The sequence below is a fragment of the Diceros bicornis genome, chromosome 16 (genome assembly GCF_020826845.1).
Source record: "Diceros bicornis minor isolate mBicDic1 chromosome 16, mDicBic1.mat.cur, whole genome shotgun sequence".
NCBI lineage: Eukaryota > Metazoa > Chordata > Mammalia > Perissodactyla > Rhinocerotidae > Diceros > Diceros bicornis.
The window spans coordinates 42,334,395-42,349,945 of record NC_080755.1 but is presented as its reverse complement, the minus strand read 5'-3'; positions in this window follow the sequence as shown (position 1 = coordinate 42,349,945).

Genomic DNA, 15,551 nt, shown 5'->3' with positions numbered 1-15,551 from the left:
AAACATCCATCATTAGAAACCACTATTGACATCTTTCATGATACACAAAAATTTTCACAATATACCAGTCAGTGAAAAGTTACCTCTGGAACCCAACTAATGGAAGAATAACCTCTCTTCAAGAAAGCCTTCACCTCATACCTAGAGAGGTCTAGGCTTATTTTCAAGGCCTCAACAGGAAACTATGTCTGCAAAGAGCCAAATTTCATACACGATACATTTATCTAGTAACAGTTGAGAAAGAAAAATGCAGCCTGACATCCAGGACCTGATCTGACACTTACAGCTAGGCCTGGGTAGTAATAGAAGCCAGCCTGATGCTCCCTGCTACACCATGATGGTCTTGTGCACACAATCCTACAAAACATCAGACAAGGCCACTGTGTGACTGTGATGAAGTGAAACAACACAACACCACTTCATAGTTTTGTCTAAGCACAAAAACAAGATCACTGTGCAAACCACAAGATACAAAATGACCCCTGTCTCAGCTACTATGAGTGACTGCAGTTCTTTACCAGTTGTAGCTTTAGTCTAGCTCTAATCTGCCCTCCTTCTAGATAGCATCATGTTAAAATACCCACCCAAAGACTTGTCCCTACTTCTGGACAGCACCCAATCCAGAGTGAACCTCTGTTCCTCTGGACCCTCCCCAAATCACCTAACAAAAGCCCAACTCCTAACACCTTCTCCCTGAGATGCCCATAGTTCCCTAAAGAGTGCCCTTGGTGCGAGGTCTCCCTTGTTGCAACAAGCATTAAACCCAACTTGTTCAAACACACTTGTGTTCCGGGAGACATTTGGCTGAACTGCATGGACGCAGTGTTGTCTCCTTCCACCAACATTAGCATTTTGCACAGGCAACTTGAACCAGCAAGGCATTGAGATTTGCCTAAGGTTCTATTACTAAATGTAATCCTAAGGCTTGGCAAGGATATAGTCACTGCAAATAACTTTCAACAGGTAGAGGAGAAAAACACAAATATATATCCTTCACCTAAGTTTGTGATAATGTCTTAAGGCTATTAGGAACACACCAAAACTTACCGTAAACTTAAAACGAAGGAGTTCGGCAAATCAGTGTCCATATTACTTTCTGTCTACGTTTCATTTCTGATGTGCATGTTTGGCAACTTGAACTTTCTGAAGAGCAGGTGTTTGTTGTAAGGACAAAACCACACCCAAGCTAATAATTGCCTTTTAATTAACAAAAATTAAAGTTGTCACCAAAGTGGTTAGATTAACAGTGAGCACATACATAATTTTCCAAACTACTCAAGATTTGCAAGCTCACCTGTCTCATTCATTCAAATTCATATATTCATTTTTAAAAATTGTCTTAGTCCCTACCAGCTTTCCCCAGTTTCCATTACTGAAACTTCTAAAGCCACTGCTGTTTAAGCTACCATCAATTTTGAGTGTTATAGGAAGTTTAAACATAGGAAAATTATCCAGAAAATGTGGGAGATAGGGCTGAGGCTGGATATTTCTGAAATCATAATGAAATCTTAACACTAGAATTGACAGATTTACAATATGTTTACTGATTTCCAGTCTGATGCTAATGCTACTCCTTCCTTATTTCCAAAAAATAAGTACAGAAAGAAATGCTATTAATGTATTTCTAAAAACACTGAAAGGTAAAAGTGTAAGAGTAGGACAATCAATTTACATCTCATGCGAGGGTCCATGTCTAGACCAAAAAAATTATAAAATAATGAATTTTGATATACTTATTTAGTGTTATACAATATATACCTGGTTATATATGGTTAAACATGAAAAGGACTAAATATTTTAGAAAAGCATTTATTTCAGGTAATTTTTTTATTGATGTCATAATAGTTTATAACTGTGAGATTCCAGTTGTACATTATTGTTTGTCAGTCACCATATAAATGCACCCCTTCACCCCTTGTGCTCACTCCCAACCCCTTTCCCCCTAGTAACCACCAAACAGTTCTCTCTTGTCCATGTGTTTGTTTATATTCTACATATGAGTGAAGTCATAAAGCATTTGTCTTTCTCTGTCTGGCTTATTTCACTTAATATAATACTCTCCAGGTCCATCCATGTTGTTGCAAATGGGACAAATTTGTCTTTATTTATGGCTGAGTAGAATTCCATTGTATATATATACCACATCTTCTTTATCCAGTCATCTGTCAATGGACACTTGGGTTGCTTCCACATCTTGACTGTAGTGAATAATGCTGCAATGAACATAGAGGTGCATAAGCCTCTTTGGATTCTTGATTTCAAGTTCTTTGGATAAAGAAGTGGGATAGATGGATCATAAGGTATTTCTATTTTTAACTTTTTGAGGAATCTCCATACTGTTTTCATAGAAGCTGCACCAGTTTGCATTCCCACCAGCAGTGAACGAGGGTTCCCTTTTCTTCACATCCTCTCCAACATTTGTTATTTTGTCTTGGTGATTATAGCCATTCTCATGGGTGTAAGGTGATATCTTAGTGTAGTTTGGAATTGCATTTGTCTGATGATTAGTGATGTTGAACATCTTTTGATGTACCTATTGGCCATCTGTACATGTTTCTTGGAGAAATGTCTGTTTATCTCCTCTGCCCATTTTTTGATCAGGTTATTTGTTTTTTGTTGTTGTTGTTCAGTTGTGTGAGTTCTTTATATATTATGGAGATTAATCCCTTGTCAGATATGATTTGCAAATATTTTCTCCCAGCTGGTGGGTTGCCTTTTCATTTTGATCCTGGTTTCCTTTGCCTTGCAGAAGCTCTTTAGTCTGATGAAGTCCCACTTGTTTATTTTTTCTTTTGTTTCCCTTATCCAAGTAGACATGGAATTCGAAAATATCCCTCTAAGACTGATGTCAAACAGTGTTCTGCCTATATTTTCTTCCAGGAGGTTTATAGTTTCAGGTCTTACCTTCAAGTCTTTGATCCATTTTGAGTTAATTTTTGTGTATGGTTAAAGATAATGGTCTACTTTCATTTTTTTGCATGTGGCTATCCACTTTGCTCAGCACCATTTCGTGAAGAGACTTTCTTTCCTCCATTGTATGTTCTTAGCTCCTTTGTCAAAGATTAGCTGTCCATATATGTGTGGCTTTATTTCTGAGTTTTCAATTCTGTTCTATTGATCTGTGTGTCTGTTTTTGTACCAGTACCATGCTGTTTTAATTATAGCTTCGTAGTATGTTTTGAAGTCAGGGATTGTGATGCCTCTAGCTTTGTTCTTTTTTCTCAGGATTGCTTTGGCTATTCGGGGTCTTTTGTTGCCCCATATGAATTTTAGGATTCTTTGTTCTATTTCCATGAAGAATGTCATTGGCATTCTGATGGGGATTGCATGAAATCTGTAGATTGCTTTAAGGTAGTATGGACATTTTAACTATGTTTATTCTTCTGATCCATATACATGGAATATCTTTCCATTTCTTTATGTCATCATCAATTTCCTTCAATAATGTCTTATAGTTCTCATTGTATAGGTCTTTCACCTACTTGGTTAAGTTTATTCCTAGATATTTTATTCTTTTTGTTGTGATCGTAAATGGAATTATATTTTTGAGTTCTCTGTTAGTTCATTATTAGAGTATAGAAATGCAACTGATTTTTGTAAGTTGATTTTGTACCCTGTAACTTTGCTGTAGTTGTTGATTATTTCTAATAGTTTTCCGATGGTTTCTTTAGAGTTTTCTATATAGCAAATCACATCATCTGCAAACAGTGAGAGTTTCACTTCTTTGTTGCCTATTTGGATTCCTTTTATTCATTTTTCTTGCCTAACGGCTCTGGCCAAAACCTCCAGTACTATGTGGAGTAAGAGTGGCAGGAGTGGGCACACATGTCTTGTTCCTGTTCTCAGAGGAATGGCTTTCAGTTTTTCCCCATTGAGTATAATGTTGGCTGTGGGTTTGTCATATATGGCCTTTATTATGTTTAGGAACTTTCCTTCTATACCCATTTTGTTGAGAGTTTTTATCATAAATGGATGTTGGATCTTGTCAAATGCTTTCTCTGCATCTATTGAGATGATCATGTGGTTTTTACTCCTCATTTTGTTAATGTGGTGTATCACATTGATTGATTTGTGGATGTTGAACCATCCCTGTGTCCCTGGTATACATCTCACTTGATCATGGCATATGATCTTTTTAATGTATGGCTGTATTCAGTTTGCCAATATTTTGTTGAGGATTTTTGCATCTATGTGCATCAGCGATATTGGCCTGTAATTTTCCTTCTTTGTGTTGTCCTTGTCTGGCTTTGGTATCAGAGTGATGTTGGCCTCGTAGAATGTGTTAGGAAGTGTTCCATCTTCCTCTATTTTTTGGAATAGTTTGAGAAGGATAGGTATTAAATCTTCTTTGAATGTTTGGTAAAATTCTCCAGAGAAGCCATCTGCTCCTGGACTTTTATTTTTGGAGAGGTTTTTGATTACTGTTTCAATCTCTTTACTTGTGATGGGTCTATTCAGATTCTCTACTTCTTCTTGATTTAGTTTTGGGAGTTTGTATGAGTCTAAGAATTTATCCATTTATTATAGATTGTTTAATTTGTTGGCATATGGTTTTTCATAGTATTCTCTTATAATCCTTTGTATTTCTGTGGTATCCATTGTAATTTATTTCTAATTTTATTTATTTGAGGCTTCTCTTTTTCTTAGTGAGTCTGGCTAAGGGTTTGTCAATTTTGTTTTTCTTCTCACAGAACCAGCTCTTTGTTTCATTGACCCTTTCTACTGTTTTTTTGTTTGTTTGTTTGTTTGTTTGTTTCAATTTCATTTATTTCTGCTCTAATTTTTATTCTTTCCCTCCTTCTGCTGACTTTAGGCTTTGTTTGTTCTTCTTTTCCAATTCTGTTAGGTGCAGTTTAAGGTTGCTTATTTGGGATTTTTCTTGTTTGTTAAGGTGGGCCTGTATTGCTACAAGTCTCCCTCTCAGCACCACTTTTGCTGCATCCAGTATGAGTTGGTATGGTGTATTTTCATTTTCATTTGTCTCCAGATGTTTTTTGATTTCTCCTTTAATTTCTTCAATGATCCATTGGTTGTTCAGCAGAATGTTGTTTAGTCTCCACATCTTTGTCACTTTCCCAGTTTTCTTTTAGTTGATTTCTAGTTTCATAGCATCATGGTTGAAAAAGATGATTGTTATGATTTCAATCTTCTTAAATTTATAGAGGCTTGCCTTGTTTCCCAACATATGGTCTATCCTTGAGAATGTTCCATGCCTGCTTGAGAAGAATGTGTAATCTGCTGCGTTTGGATGGAGTGCTCTCTATATATCTATTAAGTCCATCTTGTCTAGTTTTTCGTTTAAGTCCACTATTTCCCCGTGGGCTTTCCGTCTGGATGATCTATCCATTGATGTAAGTGTGATGTTAAGATCCCCTACTGTTATTGTGTTGTTGTTAATATCTCTTTTTAGGTTTGTTAATAGTTGCTTTATGTACTTTGGTGCTCCTGTGTTGGGTACATATATATTTATAAGTGATATGTCTTCTTGGTGGAGTGTCCCTTTATCATTATATATTGCCCCTCTCATTACCTTTTTCATCTTGAAGTCTACTTTGTCTGATATAAGTATGGCAACATCTGCTTTCTTTTGCTTGCCATTAGCTTGGAGTATTGTCTTCCATCCCTTCACTCTAAGCCTGTGTTTGTTTTTAGAGCTGTGACGTATTTCCTGGAGGTAGCAAATTGTTGGGTCTTGTTTTTTAATCCATCCAGCCATTCTGTGTCTTTTGATTGGGGAATTCAATCCATTTACATTTACAGCAATTATTGATATATGAGGGCTTAATGCTGCCATTTTATAGCTTGTTTTTCAGTTATTGTATATTTCCCTTGTTTCTTATCCTGTGTATTTCAGACTAATTCAGTTTGGTCTCTAATTATCTAGGATGGTTTTCTCTTTATTTATCATTTGTGTCTTTGTTCTGATTTTTTATTTATTGGTTACAGTGTGGTTTGTATAAAAGATCTCATAGATGAGATAGTCCATTCTGTGATAGCCTCTTATTCCCTTAGTCTAAGCAGGTTTCCTCCCTTTCCTCTTCCCCTTCTACGTTGTTGTCACAACTTATTCCAGTATGTGTTGTGAATTTGTGGTTAAAATCAAGTGATACTATTTATTTTTGATGTTTTCCTTCCCTTTATTTTTACAGTTATAATTGTTTGCTAATCTTTTCTGATAGAGAGTTGGAAATTTCTGACTTGGTCTGCCTATTTATACCCTTGCTCAAGGCTTTGTACACCCTTTCTTTTTTTTTTTTTTTTCAGGTATGAGGGCCTTCTTGATCAAATCTTGTAGGGGGTGGGGGTCTTGTGGCAATGAACTCCCTCAGCTTTTGTTTATCTGGGACAGTTTTTATTTCTCCATCATATCTGAAGGATATTTTCACTGGATATAGTATTCTTGGCTGAAAGTTTTTGTCTTCCAAAATTTTGAATCTATCATTCCACTCTCTCCTATCCTGTAAGGTTTCTGCTGAAAAATCTGCTAAAAGCCTGATAGGGCTTCCTTTGTAGGTTATTTTCTTTTGTCTTGCTGCCCTTAATATTTTTTCTTTGTCATTGACTTTTGCCATCTTTACTAATATATGCCTTGGAGAAGGCCTTTTTACATTGATGTAATTAGGAGTTCTGTTGGCTTCTTTTACACGTAATTCCAGCTCCTTCTCCAGGTTTGGGAAGTTCTCAGTTATTATTTCTTTGAACAAGCTCTCTGCTCCTTTTTCCCTCTCTTCTCCCTCTGGAATACCTATAATCCTTATTTTGCATTTCCTAATTGACTCGGATATTTCTTGGAGAATTTCTTCACTTCTTTTTAGTCTAAGTTCTCTCTCCTCCCCCATCTGAAGCATTTCTGTGTTCCTATCCTCCAGATTGCTAATTCTATCCTCCATTGTTGTTTAAGGACTCCAGATTTTTCTTCATCTCATCCCTTGTGTTTTTCATCTCTAACGATTCTGTTTGGTTTTTCTTTATAGTTTCGATCTCTTTTGTGATGAATTCCCTCTGTTCAGTAATTTGGTTTCTGATTTCATTGAACTGTCTTTCAGAATTCTCTTGTAGCTCATTGAGTTTTCTTATGATGCCTGTCTTGAATTCTTTGTCATTTAGATTATAGATTTCAGGATTGATTTCTGGGTGTTTGTCTTTTTCTTCCTGGTCTGGAGTATTAATAGATTTCTTTATACAAGTTTATGGTGTGGACTTGTGCCGATGCATAGTGATGGTTTCTGGATGCAGGTTCCAGTGACCGCCACTTGGGGGGTGGGGCAAGGGCTGTGTAATCTGAACCTGGTGCCGCGATGCCTGTCAGCTATGCCTGTCCGAGCCTGGGTCACTCCTTGGGATCGCAGCGGCCCTGTGGGGTCTCCCACCACATGGGAAAGTAGTCACATGGGGAGCTCAGGGCTGCTGCTGACTCCTCCCACAGTCCTGCCAAGACATGCTTTCCCCCCTTTGGGGCCGCAGCAGTACTATGGGTGTTCATGGCAGCTGGGAGCTTGTTTGCCCAGACTGGCATCTCAGCCACCCCCTGCTCCTAGGTCACACTAGCTGTTGTGCTTGGTGGGCAGGACCTCCCCTCTGGGACTGAGCCAAAGCCACTCCCTGGGACCACAGTGGGATAGTGGTTTCTCCCACTCGACAGAGAGTGATCACACGGGGCCTCAGGGCTACTGTCGCCTGCTCCCACAGTCCCTCCAAGACATGCTTACTGCAGTGGTGCTATGGGTATTCATGGCAGCTGGGAGCTTGTTTGCCTGGACTGGGATCTCAGCCGCCCTCTGCTCCTAGATCACACCGGCCTTTGTGCTTGATAGGCAGGGCTTCCCCACTGGGTCCAAGCCTGCGCCACTCTCTGTGGGCTGTGTGGCCCTGAGGACTCTCCCACCAGATGGGGAAGTGATCACACGGGGGCTCAGGGCTGCCGTCACCTGTTTCCAAAGCGGCACTGAGGCACGCTCCCACCCTAGGGGCTGCAGAGGTGCTATGGTCACTCCGGGAAAGTAGCCACACACGTGCGCTGGGCTGCCTGGGGTCCAGGGGATACTCACCTATCTCCACCACCTCCTTAGGGGGTAGTCCATCTAACTTCAAATGTACATCTGCTCGGGTCTCTCAGGCGTCCTGATGTGCTGTGTGGGTATCCTCTGCTGATCAATGAATGTCCTTTTAGTTGTTGTTCGAAGGGGGAGAGACAAAGGGAACAGCTCACTCTGCCGTGTTGCTGACATCACTCCCTATTTCAGGTAATTATGTAGCTTGCTTGAAAGATACTTTTCCTTCTAATTTTTAGTTTGAAAAGTTAAAAATCTACAGAAAAGTTCAAAAAAATAAAACAGTGAACAACCAAATATTCTTCATTTAGATTCCCTAATTGGTAATATTTTGCCATATTTCTTTCTCGGCCAGTGTATTTGTATGCATTTTTTTCTTTTTTTGAGGAAGATTGGCCCTGAGCTAACAGCTGTTGCCAATCTTCCTCCTTTTTTTCCTTTTTTCTCCCCAAAGTCCCAGTAGACAGTTGTATGTCATAGCTGTACATCCTTCTAGTTGCTCTATGTGGGATGCCACCTCAGCATGGCTTGATGAGTGGTGCATAGGTATGCAACCAGGATGCAAACCAGCAAAGCCTGGGCAGCTGAAGCAGAGTGCGTGAACTTAACTGCTACGCCACGGGGCATGTATGCATTTTTTTTCTGAGTCATTTGAGAATTAGTTGCAGACATCATGACTCTTCCCCTCTAAATACTTCAGCATGTATCTCCTAAAAACAAAGAAAAATCTCCCAATGAAATACAATATAATTAACATAATCAGGAAAAGTAACGTCAATACTACTATCTCATGTAATTTATATTAAAGGTCCCCCAATTGTCCCAATCCTGTTCTTTAGATTAGAGTTGTTGTTGTTGTTTCATCCAGGTTCCAATTAAAGATCCCACATCACATTTAACTGTCACATCTCTAGTCTCCTTTAATCTGTTACCATGCACAGCCTTTTGTTTTTCACATCAACATTTTTGAAGAGTTCAGATCAGTTGTTTTGCAGAATGTTCCTCAATTTGGATTTGTCGGATTGTTTCCTTATGATTAGATTCAAGTCAGACATGTTTTGGAGAAACCCTACATAACTGAGGTTGCATCCTTCTCAATGCATCAAGGGGGTGTGTGATGTCAGTTTGTCCCATTATTGGTAATGTTAAGCTTGATCATTTGGTTAAGGGGTAAATACCCACAAGATTTCTCTATTGTAAAAGTATCTTTTGCTCTTTGTGATACTTTGAGACTATGTAAATATCCTTCCATATATTTACATGTTTTTATAAATGTAAATTAGATTTCTAATTAGAGTAAACCTGGAATGACTTGCTGCTGGTGATTCACAGGGTATTGAATAGGAAACTGTGATAGCAATGGTATCTTAAGTTTTCTTAATAAATATGTGAAGAACAAATTGAATAGAACCTGCCTTCTCTCATTAAAGGACATTTTATCCCTAATCAATAGTTCTACAGACCAAGAGTCTTCTCTGTATTTGGACTATTAGAAAGTTTTAATGGAAAAACCCATAACTTTTAAAGATCTATTTATTTCCTCCACCACTGTTACTCCACATTTAGGCATAACTCACGTCACATATGTTCTCAAATATTTATTTTCTTCATTACAAAACAGTTGACTGGCTTAAGTCCATTGAGTGTTAACTTAAGATAAAATGTGTTGATTTTGGCTCATGTAAAGAATTCCATTTTGGTTTCAATTTTATTATGAGTAGTATTTTTCAATGTCACAAATAATTATTGACTGCCTCCCGTGTACCGGGGAACTACACCCACTTAGCAGCATTTTTGTCTATTTTCCACTCCTTTTTGATAAATATTAATGTAGAATTCAATACCAAATCTAAGCAATTGCACAAACCTTTGCAGGACATTTGGTCCTATCCAAAACATCCATGGAGACTTTTAGTCAACACCAAAAAGGTCATAGGTCCTTGATATTTGGTCCTGTCTAAAACGTCCACTGAGACATTTGGTCTATAATTCCTTAAATAATACATTTAACATCATTAAAATTTTATTTACATTATTATATTGTAATTCATGATGAATTGTGGATTTCACATTTATTCTTATTCTTCTTCGTCATGAAGTTCGGCAGGGTTACTCTTAAGTCGACGAGCAATTGCTCTCAAGTGTATATTGACCTGGGGGCCGGCTTGGTTAAGTTCTCATGCTCCACTTCGATGGCCTGGGTTTCACTGGCTCGGATCCTGGGTGTGGACCTACGCACCGCTCATCAAGCCATGCTGAGGCGGCGTCCCAAATAGAGCAACTAGAAGGATGTACAACTATGACATACAACTATCTACTGGGGCTTTGGGGAGAAAAAAGGAAACAAGGAGGAAGATTGGCAACAGATGTTAGCTCAGGGCCAATCTTCCTCAAAAAAAAAAAAAGTATATATCGACCTGATTATTGGCTCTACATTTGATATATCTGTTAACAATTTCTGTTATACAAATTTGATTTTGTTGGTATCATTGTGAAGTTGGTGGCCGTATTTGAGTGTGACCACCAAGAACCTGGGTGATAACTTGTTCATTGCTTTGCTGTTCATCTTTTAACACTCCAATAAATCTCCAAATTGAAGGATTATGCACTACCATCAGCTTTTGAAATTTGCTTACCAGCCTCCACTGCGTTGTTTGTCCTGTAATCACCATTCAGTATTGCTGTATAAACATTCCAAGTTTCTGGTGGAAATCCTGGAGCTTCCAGTTCTCTTCTGCCCCTGTCACGCCTTCCACAGACATATACTCTCTTAAAATCACTCATTAGGTTATCTAAATTTTATTCTGCATTCTCCACAATGTACTCAAAAGTTTCATTTACATCTTCCAAAGACACAAATGAAACTCCAAACAACATGGATGCACACTTACAGGTGTTACTTTCTGTTCTCACATATTTGTGTGTTAGAACTAAAGAAGTTATTTTTTGCCACAGTGATTGTCAAAAGCGAAACAAGCATCCTTTTGCTTGTCCATTTGGTAGGAGTAGTCAAGTCACATTCATATTTGCAATCTCAAAATCCATCATACACAATGAAGGGTTAATGTTGAGATTTCTTTTCCATCCAAATGCCAGTACTTTCTCATATATAGATATATATATATATATATATATATATATATCTGTAAGTATCTTCTCGCCTTTTCATTGTTAGTGCATAAATCAATGGCATAGTATAACCCAATACTACACCATGCACAGTAAATAACTGAGTGAACTGTGTTGGCGCCGTCTTAAAGGTGCCATCACTGAATAATGTGGTATTGGCACTTAAATATTGAATACTGTCATAAGTTGTATAAATAAGAATTCTTTTGTCATCTTGAGCACTGAAATCATGCATAAATGGTTCCCCATGTCCGGTCACTTTATACTCCTATGGAATTTCAATTCCATGCAATGAAGTTGGATGTGGAGGTAGATTGTTTTGAATTCTATTTACTTGCATCTTTAATGAGTCCTTTTTGGTAGCATTAACAGGACCTCTTCATCATGAATATCATGGAGAGTTCTTCGAAGTACCTGAGATGGCATTGCTTTTGCTCTTCTTCTGCATGTTGTTTTAACCTATTCAGAGTTTTCCTTCCTTCCCCTTCAACACTAATGCTGTGCTGATACTTTCCTGTCCCATCTTGAATGCTTGTGATGTTACCCAAATCCTGAGGAGCTGTACATTGGGCATTGCAGATTCTCCTCTCCTCACAGCATCAGTACCATTTACTTTTATCTCTGTTAAAAGAATGGAAATGGTAACAAAAACCATTATAATGTAGCATTGGCTTTTCTTTTTGTGAGTATACTATTTCTGTCATATTCTGTTGACAATTTCAAATAAAGATGTTATATTGCCAAACAACAGAAGAAGGGTTATTTATTTATTTTTTTTTGCAGCCATCTAACTGATGGTCGCTGGTTTACTGGTAGGAGAAACCTTACTAATGTCTTATGGATTTGACACCCAGTTCAGCCAGGCTGGATTAGCCGGTAGGTAGGCACCAGACAAGGGCATGGTGGTCCACAATGATAGGCAGCTAAGTGTGGGAGTCACACCCACTAAAACCTCTCCAAATAGTGGCAGACACTTCTTTCGGTCTACCACAATCATACCTCTATAGGACATCATTCAAGGGAAACACTGCCAAGCAGCCCCAGGCAATGGGATAGTTGTAGGGGTGTTAATTAGATGACTGGTACCCCCTTCACGGCAGCTATTACATCTGACTGCTATGTGGCAGGAGAACCACACCTGTTCTCACTCCTCCCAAGCAAGATGCTCTATAAAGTGCTTACCTCAATGCATTCGCTGACCAAGCTCCCCCTTTCAAACTCCAGCCTTACTGAATGACCCAGCCACATCCAACCAAACGTCCAGGGACATATTAACACACCATGCATCACGAGATCCCATCCTCGACTTGTTGTCCTCTGTGCATTTCTCTAACCCTAGGACTCTTCCTCAGTGCACATAGTTAATATAAATCCTGCTTTTCTGCAAGATTCAAACCCCCACCCATCTACCTAACACTGTGTGCCATTACCAACTAGGCTACCGAGGCAAGAAGGGTTATTATTGGCAATACAGTCACAACACAATTATTAGATCAATAAAACATGGTAGTTTTTTTATGTATTAATCCCACAAACCAAAAGTATAAGAAACGTTATGGGCTATTTGAACCCAGGGATATTTTCTATGCATGCACATTTTTGACAAGAACCATTTGGCATGGACCCAATGTCTCCACGGACATTTTGGACAAGACCAAATGTCCACTAACCACACAAACAGTTCTGTGTTTCCAATGAAAGGACACTGCTAAAGCAGAACTCTTGCTTGACAGGTAGTGCCAAAAGGCTAGAGCTCCAAATTCTCAATCATGGGCTAAAATATGAAAGTCCAAATTCATCATAGCAATTTAGAGACATCAATATGCAATATGAGAGGGTGCAGGCTGTATGAAAGTCTACTACCTAATTGCTAATAAAGGCCTTTGTGGCTGACACTGATGGTCACCTACCCAACAGCGTTTTCTAGCTTCCATCCTTACTGGCAGAACCTGCTTTCCAAGATAGAAGCTGAAAAGGTCAGATACCTGTTTTCCAAGCTGCTTTTGCAGCTATGGCATGGGCATACAACTCAATTCTGGCCAATGAAACCAGAGGGAAAGATGTTCGTTCTTGATAAAGAGACTAGTTCTGTACCATCGTTGAGATAATTGAGAAAATAGTCACTCAAATCATTTTCTGTAGGAACCCTTGAGAAGGGCTGATTCAGTAGTAACATATTGCCTCACTTCTCTACCTACCTGAAGCCACACTTTATCTCACACACATCCCCACCAAAAAGCAAATAAAGCTTATGAACCTAAGCCACCAACTGCCAAGTATAGAAATTTATCCTTACCAAGGTTTCTTCCCAAATACTTTATTTTGTCCTCCAAAGAAGATTCACTTAACATTTACCTCCTTTCCTATTTTGTGTAACATACACCTTAGTTAATGCTACCTGTCCGTTTTTCTATCTCCACTCCTATATTCCACATCCCATAAGCCCCGAGACAACATGGACCTTGGCGTCTGACTATCAAGTGTTCAAAATTCTTATTCAGCAATGTTCTAGATTTGAGGCCTTGGCAAGTTCTTTGGTTTCTCTGGGCCTAAGCTTTCTCATCCATAAAATTAGAAAGAAAAAAATCCCACCTATTTCATGAGGTTGCAGAACATCCCTCAACTTGGATTTGTCTGATGTGTATGAATTGTACATGTGGACAGATGTTTGGGACCCCTCTCTAATGCGAGAATCTAGCAACAAACTGCACAGGCTTTAAGTCAGTACAATACAAATCCATGCTGTACTCTGAAGCAGCCTTGCAGGCCATCCTCAGTCTGTGTCAAAGTGACCTTGCACCCCCACACGTCATGACTGAAGATGCCAGCTGGACAGATCCAGAACAGGAAGAGATAAAGACGTACCTTGCCTCACATTTCCCAGCAGCATTTCTTAGAGATTGAGGGAATAATTAACAACTCTGGTCCTTGGCTCCCTCCACATAGATAACATCAGCATCTCTGAACTTGTTTGATGTATAACCGAGAAATTCTTGTCTATCTTACCTTCAATGTATAAGCTAGAGAAAAGGCCAGAGGTACTCCGCCCCTTTATTTTGAAATCTAGTTGTAAGTTTTTTTCTTTTCCTCTTCCCTGCACGTACACTGTTTGTGAAAGAGATATAAACTGCACTTAGACTCACACCCCTCGGGGCAACTCCATCAGAGCGCTCTGCTGAACTGGTTTCCCGGGGTTCGAAGTCTTCACGCTGATTATTGAATAAGCTCCTTCACTAATATCACCCAGACTCCTTCTTTCAGTCGACAAATGTTATTCTATTTTATATAATAACTGTTATGTCCCCTGGGTATACAAATTATAAACAGTGTATGTGAGTGCCTGGCACAATGCTGGGTTCACAGTGTCCAGCTTTTATTATCACACCCTGTTCATCGCTCAGAAGACGCAGGTGGAAAAAATCGTCATCTGGTATGTGAGAAGCCTTGATCTACTGTTAAAAAAAGAAATAACAGGCCCAAAAAAGGCCCCCATGATGCAAACCAAGACTTGATTGCAGTTTTCAACCTTTGAGCAATCAATCTGAATCATACTACCCGATTAGCAGTAGTGAGGTCATCTGCCTGATAAAACCCTTGCCATTCCCTCCCCCACTGCCCCGCCTAAAAAGAACTCTTTCTTTTCTTTTATTAATACCTTCTTGCCCTACCTTCTTTCTGCCTATAAAAACATTCCATTTTGTATAACTCCTCAGAGTATCTCTCTGCTTGCTAGATGGGACACTGCCTGGTTCATGAATTGCCTAATAAAGCCAATTAGGTCTTCAAATTTACCCTGGTGAGTTTTGTTTTTTTAACACTACTCATCATCAGAATTCCCTTGACCATATACACTTGTTGTGAAAAAGTAGTTTACATATTTTTTAAAGTTAATAACCCTCAGAACTTACCTGTGTATTGAATTGACCGTCAGTGTCCTGCATTCCCTCAAATTAAAGCAACAGAAAGAAGAAAAGGAATAAACCAGAGGGTCAAATTGCAATAGATAGATAGAAAAACAGAACAATGAGTCACTGGGAGATGGAGGGTGGGAAGAGGAATGAAGTAATTTTCTGTGATGATGGACATGTTCTAATTATATTTTGATAGCTGATAGTGGTTTGGGTTATGAGTGTATACATTTATGAAACTCATCCAATTTAAGATTTGTACATTTGGCTGCATGGAAATTTTGTCCTAAGAGCTGAAAATATGGACCTAAGCCAAAGCGTTCATAGAGTGAACTGTACTAAAGATCTACATTTAAAAAAACAAGGTGGGGGCCAGCTGGGTGGCGCAGTGCTTTAGTTTGAAGGCTCTACTTTGGTAGCCTGGGGTTCTCAGGTTCGGATGCTGGGTGTGGACCTACACACA